This window comes from Cornus florida, unplaced genomic scaffold (assembly GCF_030987335.1).
Source record: "Cornus florida cultivar Cherokee Brave unplaced genomic scaffold, ASM3098733v1 CherokeeBrave_3.0.0_Hap2_Chr02, whole genome shotgun sequence".
NCBI classification, from domain to species: domain Eukaryota; kingdom Viridiplantae; phylum Streptophyta; class Magnoliopsida; order Cornales; family Cornaceae; genus Cornus; species Cornus florida.
This window is the reverse complement of record NW_026775572.1, coordinates 67,977,101-67,993,296: the sequence shown is the minus strand read 5'-3', so window position 1 is coordinate 67,993,296 and position 16,196 is coordinate 67,977,101. Positions and strand designations below refer to the sequence as shown.

The following is a 16,196-nucleotide window of genomic DNA, read 5'->3' as shown; positions in this document are numbered from 1 at the left end:
CAATAGATTTGAGTATATACCTATTCTTGTTCCCTATTTGCAGATGTGATTTTTGTTGAAGCTCAAAGTTTGAGGAATACAAACCAGCTAATTGATTTGAGTATAAACCTGCTCTTGTTCCCTATTTGAAGATGAGATTATTGTTGAAATCAAAAAATACTTGAGGAATAAAAACCAGCCAATTGATTTGAGTATATATATGTTCTTCTTTCCTATTTGTAGATGAGATTATTGTTGAAGATCAATGTTTATGTGACTTTCGGCAGATGAGAGAGAAGTAGCATCTGAGAAATAAGATTTTGGTATAAGTATAATGAGTCTGACACTCCATAGTCTCCATGTACTCCACCAAACCCACAGCCACAAATATATTGGATTTCAACTTTTCAAATCCTTGTCTTGTATGCATTAAATGCAAAAGACACTCCCCGCCTCCAATACGTTTTTTTTTTTTTTTTTTTTTTTTTTTTTTTTTTTTTTTTTTTTTTTCGCAATATATAAAACCTTATCAGTTGTACAATATACTCCCTCCGTCCCAAAATACTTGGGCACTTTGGGACCCAAAGTGCCCAAGTATTTTGGGACGGAAGGAGTTGTTAATATAGTATAATTTGTATCATTGTATGCAAAAAAATCTTCTCAACCTCCAATTTGATGATGTGACTACCTGAGGTTGTAATTAGTTGTTATGGAACTACTAGTTCTTATTGAATTACTAGTTCTTATGAAAGTGACTACATTCAAGTAATTAACAACTTAAATTATAATTAATTAGTAATTAAATTAAGCCTTATTTTTTTTAGTTACATAGTTATATAGGGATCATTATATATATATATATATATATATATATATATAAAACCTCCTTAATTTAATGTGTTTAATTATATAGTTATATAGGATCATTATATTAGTAGTATAGCCTCCTTAATTCAGTGTGTTTGATTATATAGATATAAATCATATAATTACATGTGTTAAATTATATAGTTATATAGGATCACTATACTATTATAGCCTCCTTAATTCAATTTGTTTGATTATATAGTTATATATAGATCACTATACTAGTGTGGGATTTTTAATTACATGTGTTAAATTATATAGTTATATAGGATTACTATACTACTGTAACCTTCTTAATTCCATGTATTTAATTATATAGTTATATAGGATCACTATACTAGTATAGCCTCCTTCATTTAATGTGTTTTATTATATAGTTATATATGGATCACCATACTAGTGTGATATTTTTGATTCCATGTGTTTAATTATATAGTTATATAGGATCACTATACTAGTGTAGCCTCCTTAATTCAATGTGTTTGATTATATAGTTATATATAGATCACTATACTAATGTGTGTGTTTTAATTCCATGTGTTTAATTATATAGTCATATAGGATTACTATACTATTTTAGCCTCCTTAATTCAATGTGTTTAACTATATAGTTATATATGGATCACTAAACTAGTGTGACATTTTTAATTTCATGTGTTTAATTATATAGTTCTATAGGGTCACTATACTAGTATAGCCTCTTTAATTCAATGTGTTTAATTATATAGTTATATATAGATCACTATACTAGTGTGAAATTTTTAATTAACTACACGTATATAATATTTTTTAGTAATTAATGTGAAATTAGCTTACTTTCAATATTTTTTATATGAAAATTATATAAAAAATGCATAATTATTTACTCTTTTTAATGGGTTTATTAGATTTAATTATGAAAAAAACCTTTCACTATTCTAGATAATACTATCTCTGTCATTTTTAAATATGAAAAAATAAAAATTAATTAATTTAGATATTCATTACATAAGACTATAAAGGGTAGATAAGATTATAAGAAGACATATTAATGTGCAATTATTACTTACCATCGTCAATACACATTTTCCTAATACAATTCACGCACACAAATAGCCAGTTATCACCAAGAGTAAAAACGCGTAAATAAATTTAAAGGTTTCTTTCCTTTCCTTGCGTGAATAAGACGCTCAAAACCGCGTGAATAGCACGCTCCAAATACTTGTCTTCTTCGACACAACGCATCTGGACGGCGAACCAGGGTTTCTTCGACGGCGATTCCGATCTGCACCGTACAAGGTACGACGCATCGTTCTGTGAAAGAGAGAGACAGAGGGAAATAAGAATTTCACGAAATTTCAAGATTTCGAGCTCCTGAGATTTTCCATTGATCAGGTGAGTCAATTGATTTTTTTGGGTTCATGGACCTAGGTTTTTAATCACGAAACCCTATTTTTTCTCAGATTATCTCTTCTGGTGATGATTCCGTGTGTTTTGGATGTATTGACCCCGTTGAATTGACTTGAAGTCAACGTTAAGTCTTCTTGGTATTATCTGTAGTTTATATACAGTCATTTATATATAATATATGTCACATTGTAAAGGACACATTTAAATGAAAAACACAGATTGGGATCAAATCATGAGCATGGTGCATGAATGACTGCATACATAATAGCTCCTTGAATTCTATTTGTTCCTATTTGTAAATTGATATTTGAATAGTGTATACATGCTAACTACCAAGCATTAGCTTGAATGGGATAAAATGGGTGATTTGTATGCATCCCTTTTATAAGAGGCACCTGCACCTGATCAATGGATCATATTAACTATATGTAGCAAAGAAAGTCTGTATGAACAGCAATCATAATTACAAATTTTCTTTCCAAGCCATCATCTAACTATATGTAGCAAAGAAAGTCTGTATGAACAGCAATTTCTAGTAGCAAAAGCACTACCAACAGGTATAATGCATTTTCCCTCATTTGCTATATAAAAATGGTCTAATTTTTGCATACTATTTCTCCTTTGTGCATGGCACTGTTCTTCTTGAATTACACAACTCACTTCAGAGAACATAGAGAAACTTTGCACATCTTTGATGTGCCCTTTATTTGAATTGATTTTCCCTTTATTACCTATGCATCTTTAAGATCTGTTCGAATGTTGGGTGCTTTAGCCCTAAAAATTATTGTCCAAGTTGGCTCCATTTGTGGATGGTATGCTATGTTTTCCCCACATGGTTCCTGTGGGTCATGTGTTCATAATGTTATGCTAAATTATTTGGTTGCCTTTAGTTAAGCTCATGAGAAGGTGGCATATTGCCATTCTGTTCTCATCTAGTCCCTTAGCTTGTCCATCTAATTAGATGACATGTTTTTTTTGCTTCACTGCATAGTTATTGCCCAATCATTGGTTCATTGATATATTCTAATGATTTCATAGTTTGTCCATCAACAGATGTACTCACCCTTTTTTATATTGGTTAGGCTTCAAGAGTATTCTAAATGAAGTATATAATTATAATTTTCACTTATTACATCGAAATCCACACTTTCGATCATGATCACGCTTATTTCTGCTTGTATGTACGAATTAATTCTATGAATAATGAAATGGATATTTTTTTGATTGTTAGCAATAAAAATCATCTCCTTCACTCCACCCCTTCCTTTTAGATGCAATGCCAGTACCTTTTCCATTCACAGCTTAAGCGAAATTGCGTAAATTTATTTAGGAATCATTATTTGATTTGTCTTTTTATTCCTAAAGACAAAAAAGACACATACATAATATGAAAAACACAGATTGGGATCAAATCATGAGCATGGTGCATGAATGACTGCATACATAATATGAAAAACACAGATTGGGATCAAATCATGAGCATGGTGCATGAATGACTGCATACATAATAGCTCCTTGAATTCTATTTGTTCCTATTTGTAAATTGATATTTCAATAGTGCATACATGCTAACCACCAAGCATATCTCCTCCATATTCTTCACAAGTACTCATTGGGATAAAATGGGTGCTGAGTGTTTCTTACTTATAATAATAATAATAATGCGCACACTATTTGTATGCATTCCTTTTATAACAAGCACCTGCAACTGCTACTTCATGTGCATAATAATTGTTACAATTTGTTTATTAATTCCGAATTTTACTCAATTTTCGAACCAGCACCTTTTACTACCAAGGATAAAATTGAATTTTATGATTTAATTTACCCAAAGATTTCTACTTTTGTAGACTAAAGATGATGATGTCATCTTTGAGGATGCCAGTGTTGTTTGCACAGCAAGGAGGGGTGAACCGTTACATTGATATTAAAACACAGACGAGCACAGATACCCCAACCATTTATTAAACAAGAAAGAGAAAATCCACAGAACTCGATGATAGTGTAAAACATATACTAGAAGGAGAAGAGGGAAAGAAAAATGGAGGGTCATCACCAAAGAACACCACAACTTCAGTGAAAAAGAAAAGGTCATGTAGAGCTATTAAATGTTCATATGGTAGAACCTCAGAGAAGCATTGGAGTGCCTCAAACAAGAAAAGAACTGTAGAAGATGAACTTTATTCAGGTGAAAGGGAAAGTGATGAAAAGAAAGTGGGGCCATCAGATGGAAAAATAAGCTCAGTTAAGAAGACAATGTCAACTCAGGGAACTGAAAGATCACAAAGCATCAAACCTTCAGGAAAGCATAACTGTCCCTCAAATAAGTACAGAATTCTTGAAGATGAATCCTCAATGAGTGAAAAGGATGATGGTTATGACAAAAAAGAAGAGGAACTCAGGACATCATTGCCAAGAATAAGAAGTTCAATTAGAAAAAGAAGGGTGACTTCATATACCAAATGCACCCATGGTAAAGGCGTTTCAAAGAAGCATCAGGGTGTCTTAAGAAAGAGAAGACTTCTTGTTGGATTTTCTTCTGATGAAGAAGAGGAATTTAAAATCAATATTGCAAGTTCATTATCCAGTACTGGAACAATAATTTCAACTAAAGACAGCAAGGTAACACTAGAAGTCGAAGGCCCTGGTAAAAGAATTTCAGAAAGACAATGTGCTGCCTCAAACAAGGATACATCTTGCTATCATTCATCTACTTCTTCCTCACCTTAAAAGTGATCACAGATGCATAATGAAGAATATGAAGGTCAAAATCCCCTCTTTGTTCATTTGTCCAATATATGAATTATATCTTTCTTTTCCTTCATCTTTATTGAAATAAAGGATTTACTGGTTAACATTATATTATCGCCTTAAGCAGGAAAATGGAGAAAAGGGCTTTAAGTGTCATCAGTGCAGGAGAAATGATAGAAGAATTGTTGTTCCTTGCACCAATTGCAGAAAACTACTATATTGTATCCAATGTATTAGGCAGTGGTAACTTTTCTACCTATACCCTTGTTTCCTTTTGACCCTTTTTTTTCATTGGTTTTCTTTTGTTTTTCCATACCGTTCCCTTTTCATGATATTCTTTTCTTTTCCTTGGGTAAATAGGTATCCTGACTTGTCAGAAGAAGAAATTGCAGACTTTTGCCCATTTTGCCGAGGAATTTGCAATTGCACCATGTGCTTGCACTCGAGTGGCATGCCTAAGGTTTGATTATATCTTCTCTTGACCCTATAGTTACGAGGCACTATATATATATATATATATATATATATATATATGATAAGTACCTTTAGAAATTCATGTTATTAAAAAGTGGAATTTTTAATCTTCAGATGTCTAAAAGGGGTCTCAATGATCGCGAAAAGCTTCGGCATCTTCAGTATTTAATCAACTCGCTTCTTCCATTTCTAAAACAAATTCATGAAATTTCTAAAACAAATTCATGAAGAACAAACTCTCGAAACAGAAAATGAGTCTGATATTAAAGGTATATGTCTCTCAAAATATAGGTATGAATTCTTGAAACTAATAAATTATATTATTCACTAATAATCTTTTGTTATAGGGGTGTTGTCGTCTCCAATTGAAATAAAAAGGACCATTTGCTGCGCTGACGAGCGTATCTATTGGTAAGTTTATTTATTTGCTTTGGAGTAATTGTATGAGTTTATATATAATTCTGCTAGAACTCCTTCTTTTGCAGTAGCTAGCTTACTTCTTTTACAATAGCTAGCTTACTTCTTTTAACCTTTCTTGCACCTGGAGCAGCAATCACTGTGCAACTTCAATCATTGACCTCCATCAAAGTTGCCCAAATTGCTCTTATGAGCTCTGTCTTAGTTGTTGCCGGGAGCTTCGCAATGGAGACATTTCAAAAGGCGGCAACAGAGTTGGTTTTAAATATTTGAATAGAGGTTATGATTACATGCATGGAGGAGATCCTCTACCAGAATCTTGACATCAGGAAATTTCTGAAGATCATAATGGGCCACTAACTGTATGGGTTGCTGAAGGTAATGGAAGTATCACTTGCCCTCCAAAAGAAATGGGTGGATGTGGTAGTTGTGTTTTGGAGCTCAGGTGTATCCTTCCAGAGGGCTGGATTTCAAATTTGGAAGCAAAAGCAGAACACATATTAAGGAACTATAAACATGACCGAACAATTTCCAGGCCCAATTTCACAAAAATGGCACTGGTATGTTACTTAAAGCAGCTTCTAGAAAAGACTCTGCTGACAACTACTTGTATTGGCCGACTTCCAAAGATGTCTTAGAGGAGGAAGAGTTCTTGCGCTTCCAAAACCATTGGGCCAAAGGTGAACCGGTGATTGTTCGACATGTTCTTGAGCAGACGACTGGTTTAAGCTGGGAGCCGATGGTGATTTGGCGTGCATTATGTGAAAACTTGGATTCAAGGACCAGTTCAAAAATTTCAGAAGTGAAGGCCATTGACTGTCTGGCGGGTTGCGAGGTAAACTCTTTCTGTGCTCCATTTTGATAACTCAAAATACATTTCAGTATTTGTAGCATGTTTTGGTTTTGGTTCCATTACACATTTAATAATTCTTGTTAGCAAAAATCCTTATCTTTTTTTCATTGGCAAGACACACTCACACACCCACTTTGTTGTGCGACTCCTTTTATACTTTTACGATCCATTGTTACTTGCTAATTTTTCTTATGATTTTATTTTGTTATATATTGCGCAGGTTGAGATCAATGCCCGTAGTTTTTTCAAAGGTTATACAGACGGCAGAAGATACGATAATTTCTGGCCTGAGATGCTCAAGCTAAAGGACTGGCCACCATCTGATAAGTTTGAGGATCTCTTGCCACGCCACGCTGATGAGTTTATCAGCGCATTACCCTTCCAGGAATACACAGATCCTAGGTCTGGTTTTCTTAATCTTGCTGTAAAGTTGCCTTCAGATGTTCTTAAACCTGACTTAGGTCCAAAGACATACATTGCGTACGGTACTGCAGAAGAACTTGGAAGGGGGGATTCTGTGACAAAGCTTCATTGTGATATGTCAGATGCGGTATGATTTTAAAAACTATCTAGTACTGTTGCACTTTGGGCAGTAAGAAGGGTTCTTTTTTGTGAAAATCGTCTCTTGATGTGTGAATGACCGGATGTTGGCTTCAAAGTTCAATTATAAACCAACTTCTTGGCAATGCACAAAACTTGGACGATTAAACAAAAATGTGGCCATTTATGTGTTTCCTTTTCTTTTTGTTAATTTGGAGTCCTCAAAGATGTTGCATTTCATCTGTATTATGGACCAAATTTCACAAACAGGCCTGCTGGTTTTGTACATAATTCCTGCTTTTGTGTAGGGCTCTTGCATCTTTTTGATGTTGAAATCTTCTATATGTTCTACCCCTTCTGCTGGGAACTTATCTTCTTCCAAATAATGGCTGTTGCAGGTTAACATTTTGACACACACTGCTGAAGTTGTGTTGGATAAGTTGCAGCATTCTGCAATCAAAATCCTGAAACAGAAACATAGAGCACAAGATGAAAGAGAACGCTTAGATCGAGAGAGACTTGGTAGTGGCATCAATGAAAAAAGAGTAGATGAGCACGAAAGACAATGTACTTTTCCTTGTTCTTCACCAGAAGGTGCAATTGAGGAAATGGGGGATGCACTATGTGACATTTTTCGAAGGGAAGACATACCCAAGTTAAAAGTATATCTTACAAAGCACTCAAGAGAATTTAGACATACCTATTGTTCTTCAATAGAAGAGGTAATTTTCTGACAAATAAATTTTCAGTTCAGCTTATTCAAATGTATTATAGGATCTGAGAAAAATCATTGTTTTTATTAGGTGGTTCATCCAATTCATGATCAATCCTTTTACCTGAGTTTGGATCACAAAAGGAAACTCAAGGAGGAATTTGGTTAGTATATAAAGATGCATTATTAATTTTTGTTACCAGCGACAAACAAAACAGCAATTTATGAATTTTTTATTTTTATTTTTTATGTTATAGGAATTGAACCATGGACTTTTAAACAACGACTTGGAGAGGCAGTGTTCATTCCTGCTGGATGTCCACATCAAGTCAGAAATTTGAAGGTATTTTTTTATATTCAAGTCGAGAATGGCATCCATGAACATGGATTTAGATGCACTCCATTAGTTTTTCTTTCCAAGTCATCATCTATCTAATGTTGAACATGTCACGGCATCACTTTTATTAAGATTTAATTATGCATATATAATAACCATAACATAACATAATTGATATTTATGGAGGTCATAACTGTTATTAACATATCACCTCATCACTTTTGTTAGAATGCTTATGAAAAAACAGCCGATTTAGTTGTGAATCCGTACACCACATAACATATCATAAATGATATTTATACAGGTCAAAACTGTTATTAACATATCACCTCATCACTTTTGTTAGAACGCTTATAAAAATGGTCGGTTCAGTTGTGAATCCGTACACCACTCGGCAAATCGATGGGTACAAAATCCGGTCTGAACCTGCCAGTACGCACCAAGCTGGCCGGTTCGACAAACAATGGTGCCGGTTCGACAAACAATGGTGTGACCATATCATAGTGAATACAAGATATTCCGTTCATCAAACTGAGAGAATGCATTTCCCATCAACATTATATAGTTTCCGCACAACAATTTTTTATCACATTATATATAGTTTCTCATAACAAATTTTGTTTTATCTATAAAACCAGTCATGCACCAAAGTCGCAGTAGACTTTGTTTCCCCTGAAAATGTACGAGAGTGCAGGAAATTAACTGAAGAGTTCAGACGGCTACCTAAAGACCACAAGGCCAGAGAAGACAAACTAGAGGTACAACATACATATTATTTAACATCAGTTCTGAATATCAATTTCTATGTTTTGACATGGTCAAAAAAATAAAAAATATTTTCTCATACAATTATTATTTTTTTTTTTTCACTTTGTGGAATGACAGATAAAGAAAATGATTATTCATGCAATTGACAAAGCAGTTACAGAAATTGACGGCTCATATGCTCATTATTGACGATGCCTTTCTCAGAATCTGCAGCAAAGAATTCACATCAGTCTTGTATTTTTGTTGTTTTACTACTGTGGTCCTTGGATTTTTGTAATTAATGGATAAACGCCAGGGACATTTTGGTAAATCTAGAGCTAGCATTGGTATTTGGGTCTGACTAAGCCGTTGGCCCATTGAGGATACATTTGGGAGTATATTATGAAAGAGCCTTTTTATCAGAATCTGCAGCAAATTGTATTTTTGTTGTTTCACCACTGTGGTCCTTGGATTTTTGTAATTAATATATAAACGCCAGGGACATTTTGGTAAGTCTAGAGCTAGCATTGGTATTTGGGTCTGCTTAATAACACTGAGGATACATGTGGGAGATTTATATAATATATATGAAAGCAGCGCTGAGTGGTGCAAGCTTGAGCGATGCTTGGCAGTACAGCAAGTGCTCAGTTCGGGCTTCCACACCTCAGTGTGAAAATACATCACATTTGACGTGAGAGTAGAGGTGATAATTCGTGTTCGCAGGTTATAATTATATATTGTGTGGATCTAAAGATATTCTAATAGCTCAATCTGAGTACAATCCGTTTAATATATGTGTTAGAAACCCTCCATACTAACCCGACCTATTTATTAAACGGACTTATTTATTAAACAGGTTACACGTGTACCCCGGTCCCGTTTAATAACCTGTTTAATAAAATCAAATATTTTATTTTTTAAATTATTAATAATACTCGATCAATCATTAAATATTAGAAAAATATAAGTTTCAATCCAACCAAATTATTAAATAATCTTTAATCTACCAAAGAATAAATTATAAAATACAAGTTTAGAGAGTTATTTTGGAACTTAAATAGAAATTTAAGTATGATATGAGTTGAACCCCTCAATCCAAACACGAAACAGTTAATCGTGTCGACTCGTTTACGACCCGAACCCGTTTAAGATCAACCCAAACTCATTTAACTCGTGTCGTATTCGATTCGTGTTGGCGAATCGTGTCAAACTTTGCCATCGCAACTCGAGACCCAAATACATATATAAAAACATAACTTTATGTATAAACAAAACCAATAGTCCTGAAATTATGTAATAATTTCTCCACACACTGCGTCTGCGCAAACTTAACACACGCTAATAGACATAAATATTGATTTGCATATCTATTGACTAAGATAATTATAGAACTTTAATTAATTATAATTAAATATAAATTTATAATTTATATACTAAAATTATTCAAATATAAAAATATATTATTGATTAAGTGTTTAAAGTGGGTCAATCAAAACGGATGTGCCAGCAAATGTCTGAAATAATAAAAATTATTTTTAAATTATGGACATGGCCACACATGTCATACCAATGTCTAGGAGTGTGATCGAAAAAGAAAAAAATAAATAACAATTAGAATTTGGTTCCAAAGGTTTGACTTCGATTCCAAAAATATGAAACTGTTTATAAATAATTCAATTTCGATTTAGCCGAATTAAATAATAGTATAATAATATTAAACTATATTAAATTATATATATATATATACACACACACACATTATAATCTGAAGGGTCCAAAATATCCTATAATGGTCCAATACAAAGGGTGTGCACCCTGGTGTTCATCTACAAAGCATGGACACTTCTACGAATGCGAAGTACCAACACTCCTCGTCCGAATTGAACACCAACAAATAAAAATTAAGGAACACCGACAGTAACATCGAACATATAACATCTAACATCTAACATCTATACTCCTCGGACGCGTATCTATAAATACTATGTCGCGTCCGAATCGAACATTAACACTCCTCGTCCGAATCAAACTCCAACTATTGTCCATAAATAAAAATTATGGAACACAGATAGTAACACCGAACACCGAACACCGAACACCGAACACCGAACACCGAACACCGAACACCGAACACCGAACACCGAACACCGAACACCGAACACCGAACACCGAACACCGAACACCGAACACCGAACACCGAACACGTATCTATAAATAAAAATTAAATTTTATTATTTTGGACACTTAGCGGGCCGGAACTGTACTTTGTAACATTTCTAGTACAAGTCTACTAGATAATCTTGAACACCGAACACCGAACACGTATCTATAAATAAAATTTAAATTTTATTATTTTGGACACTTAGCCGGCCGGATCTGTACTTTGTAACATTTCTAGTACAAGTCTACTAGATAATCTTGACTAGATAATCTTGACCGCTAAGTGAAGAATAAAAATTTAAATAAAAAAAAACTACAACAAAGTAGTGAAATAATGGTATATATGATAAAAATCATTGCAATAATACCGTAATTTAATATTATAAATAAACTTACTATAAAAATTAGAAATTAATTAAAGGTTTAAAATATTATTAGTTAATAGATATATATAAATAAATATTGATATATCTATAACTGTATTAGCCATGAAACGTGTCCATGCTGTTCATAGTGTCAATATTTGACAGCATATGTAAAAATCCATCAACAAACTAGAATCCAACAAAGCAAATTTCATACAACTATAGAAGAATTACCCAATGATTACTTACGCTTACCAGACGATTTCAATATGAAAATATTTATAAATAATTGGTTTCTGATTTAGCCGAATAGAATAATAGAATAATAGAACAATAGAACAATAAGATTAAACTATATTGAGACTTCTCTAGAAAAAAAGATTTACCACGGGAGATTTGGTGATGATCTACCCTTTTCTTCTTCTCCATAGCTACCTACCCTTTATCCCAAAGGAGTTGCACACTAAAAGGAATTAGGGTAAGAAATACTTTTATAACCCAAGAAGTATATTAGGGATTCAGAAGTGGGCAGGTGTAAAGTCAAAACTACCCTTCTTTCTTTCCCCCCAAGAAAAGTGTGTCAAGATTCTAGAGTCCTATCTACACTATTGTACTTGACAGCTAAGGTCAACCTAAAAGATTGCCTAATTTGTCTCAATTGAATCAGCAAGTTTCTGAGTTGTCAATTGGTTTGCAATTATCATATTCCTCCATCTTTGCATCACAAATTTGATCAGATTTGAATCTTTCCAGCGGATCAGATTTGAGGGTTATAAAAAGGCCACGTTATCAAGTGATTCACGTTACAACACTACATACGGAAGAGACATTTGTCGACCACAAGAGAACCTTACCTCCTCTATTGTTCGCCATACCAAAAGGTATTTTCTCTCTTCTCAAATCTATCCTCATTCAGTCTCGATATTTTAAGGTCACTAAGATTTTGGTTTGAATCAAATATTTTATATCTGATGATATAGTTGGTGTTTCAAATACCCTAGATCAGGTTTGGGTATTCTGAGTTATATTTTCTTTGACATTTTCTTCACTAAGCAAGAATCAAGAAGTAGAAGAACAAACTTGTTGGGCACATTGAAAGACTCGAGGTGGTGAGGATTTCTCCAACAGGTTGATTCGAAAAAGGTATGGTGCTGTCAATAGGTCAATTCGCTTGACAGTTAGGGGTGTTCTAACCAGGACAAAAAATTATAATTTTGGGTTTAGAATCGGACCAAATCACTATACAAACCCAAACTGCCCAGTTCAGTCTGATCCGATCCGATTTTTCGATTTATTAGATTTTTTAAACACCCCTAGCTGTCAAGCGACTCGAGATTGTCAGATTGTAGTTTCTGGAAAAATAGAATAGAGATGCCGGAAGAGAGGATCCAAGCGACAAAACCCATGTAACACCATTTACATCAAAGGTACAGCAACACCGCCTCCACCAAGGATCCTAGTCCCACTACTTTTCCACATTTCTCTACCAAGGATCCTAGTCCCACTACTTTACCACATTTCAAAATAGAAAGAATTTATTTCAAAAAGATAATATTAGGTGTGAATTTTTATTTTTATTTTTATTTTTTATATATGAAGCAAACATACACTCTTGCTCGGCTCGAAACTCTCTCCACCTCTATCACACGTCTCAAATTCTCAAGTTCTCTTATTTGACGATGGGGAAGTTATCCCATTAATGAGGGGAAGGAGCCAGGAGTGTTTAATGGGGGCAAAAAAAACCACACTTTCTAATGTATACTTTCAAAAACATGTTTTATATAATATGTGGGGGGTAGCACTGACCTCTCCTATGGTTGCCATAATTCTTATGGTTTGCCATAATTACAATATGTGGTTTGAGAATTTATGTAGTTTGGAAATTTACTTAATTTATCTGATGTCCTCTAATAAATTAAGTAAAATGTCTATAATATCATGCCCATAATATATATATATTTTTTAAAAATAATACAATGGACCAAATATTGTTTGGTTCTTACTGGGCCACCTAGAATTCTTAATGAAACTTTTTATAAACAATATATTATATTTCGTTTGGTTGGAGGGATGAAAAAATGGATGAAAGAGATAGGGGAAGGGATGGATGAGATATCCCTAGGGAAGGGAGGGTGTTTTTCCCATTTTATGTTTGAGTGAATGAAATAGATAGTAAAAAAGATGAATGGAGTGATATTTTTATTTTTTTATTTTTTTTTTATCAATACACCCTTTTATATAAATATAAAAGGTATATATTTATTTCAAATTTTTTGAAAAGGTTAAAATTATAACTTACAAATTTATAAGCCTTTTTTCTCTCCTCTCTTCCTCCAAAAGTGGGCGGATAGAAAAACATAAAGAAAATATTTATCCATCACTCCTCTCATCCATTCCTCCTCAATCCTTCCCTCCAACCAAACATAGCATTAGGTTAAGATCATCAAATCAGTAATTTAATCAAATTAAGAAGGAATTAGTTTCTTTTGTAATTCCATAGGGGCGGCGGTGGGTGGGGATGACGGTGGTGACGTCGACGGTGGTGTCGGTTGTTATTCTTTTTTGTTGGTGCTTGTTGTGCGGCAATGGTGGTGGTTTGTCGTGGAGATGTGGTGGGTTGTGCGGGAGTCGTAGTTGCTGTGAAGATTATAGGTGGTTGAGGGTTGAGTGGTGGTTGTGCAGGAACAATGGTGGTTATGGGATAGTGGTTGTGGGGTTGTGCGGGGATAGTAGTTGTGGTGAGGATTACAGGTGGTTGAGGGTTGAGTGGTGGTTGTGCGAGAACAATGGTGGTTATGGGATGGTGCAGTGATCTTGGGATGGTGGTTGTGGGGTTGATTTGCAGCAATCTATGGCAACACGTCAATCTACAATGTCTGAAGATGAAGATGGAGACATAAGGAAAATGATAATATTGACGACTTTAATTCCCCACTAGAGATAGAGATAAAATATGACATGGTTATTCTAAAATTTCAACTTAAATAGGCATCATTACTATTCTTCTTTGTTTCCATAAAATACGTTCTATATTACTATTCTTCTTTGTTTCCATAAAATACGTTCTATATTCCGTTCCTTATTTTTTAGTTTTTCATAGCCCATTTTTCTTATATTTTTAGTTATTTTTTAGTTTTTCATAGCCCATTTTTCTTATATTTTTAGTTCTCCATTTATAGTTGTATATTCTTCTTTATTTATTTTTTATTATTATTATTTTTTTCACATCAAGTTTCATAGTATACATATATATGAATTTGATTTGTACAAAATCTACAACAAAAATTACAAATTTTTTTTACAAATTTTCAAATACTTTGCAATTTTTTTTTTTTTTTAAATTCCTCTCTTTATTTGTTTTTGGGAGTCCGATAGATCATTAGTTTTGATCATTATAGCAATTAACAAATGCCTATCTAATTGATGTATATTAATAATCAAAGAGACAATATTTTATATAACGAGGGATACACAATCTAATTAAAAATAGGAAATGTATCCCAAGAGTCCTTACAGAGATGTAATGTGATATATTTTTATAATAGATACATAATTTGATATACATACATGGTGACTGAAACTTTAATTGCCAACGAACCGCGTAAGGGCATAGGGAGAAAGAGCCCCAAGAGCCCCCTTACCTTAACATACTAGATTAAGATGAAACCTAAAAAAAAAGAATTACAACTTTCTAAATAGTTAATTACCTTATATTTTAATATAGGTCCCATTATATTTGACACATAAATTCCCACATAGACTCGGTGAAGTAGTAGGTTTTTATTTGTCAGGCTAAATATCAGGACTCTAGATATAATAATATAAGGGTAGATGAGTAAATTCATCATTTTTATGTACACCACTTTATATATATATATTATTTATATGGTTACTTTAGTCATTTGTCATAGAAAATTGAGGGTATTTTAGTAAATTTGATCGGTCCCTGTGTCACACCTATAGGATATTTTCATTTTTAGGGAATGTTCGAGTAAATTACCAAACCATAGAGGTGATCCATGTAATTATAGCATAGCAAACCATAGGGGAGATTTGTGTAAATTACCCTATAATATGAGAAGAAAAAATGGAAAGAATTACAATTATTTCTTTAATTTTCCTACCTAGAATCACAATTAATACCATAAATATGTACCATTAACAGAGATTTCAAAAAAATTTAGGGGCAGCTTTAATTGGAAAGAATTACAATTATTTCTTTAATTTTCCTACCTAGAATCACAATTAATGGCTATGTACCATTAATAGAGATTTCAAAAAAAATTAAGGGGGACTAGCTTTAATTTTTCTACTATTATTACAATTAACAACCTAAATTATGTACTATTAATAAAGATTTATAAAAAAAATTGGTAAATTATGTACTATTAATAGAGATTTCAAAATAAAAATGGGGCCTTTCAGCCATTAATATACTTCTCCCTTTTGATGGAAAGTTATACCATTGATCTAGAGCCCCTTTGGTGGTGGATTTGGATCCTCTAAATTAAATATTCTCTAAGTTATCCTAAGCTGAATTCCCTACCGACACATTACATTTAAAATATATCTGTGTTAAACCATGTCTACTAATTTAAAGAAAGT

The 16,196-nt window shown here is 33.2% G+C and overlaps 1 pseudogene; it reads left to right on the top strand.

The window, feature by feature from the left end:
- Positions 1–1,958: 1,958 nt before the first annotated feature.
- LOC132295230 (lysine-specific demethylase JMJ26-like) lies at positions 1,959–9,579 on the top strand (annotated as a pseudogene).
- The last annotated feature ends 6,617 nt before the right edge of the window (positions 9,580–16,196 follow it).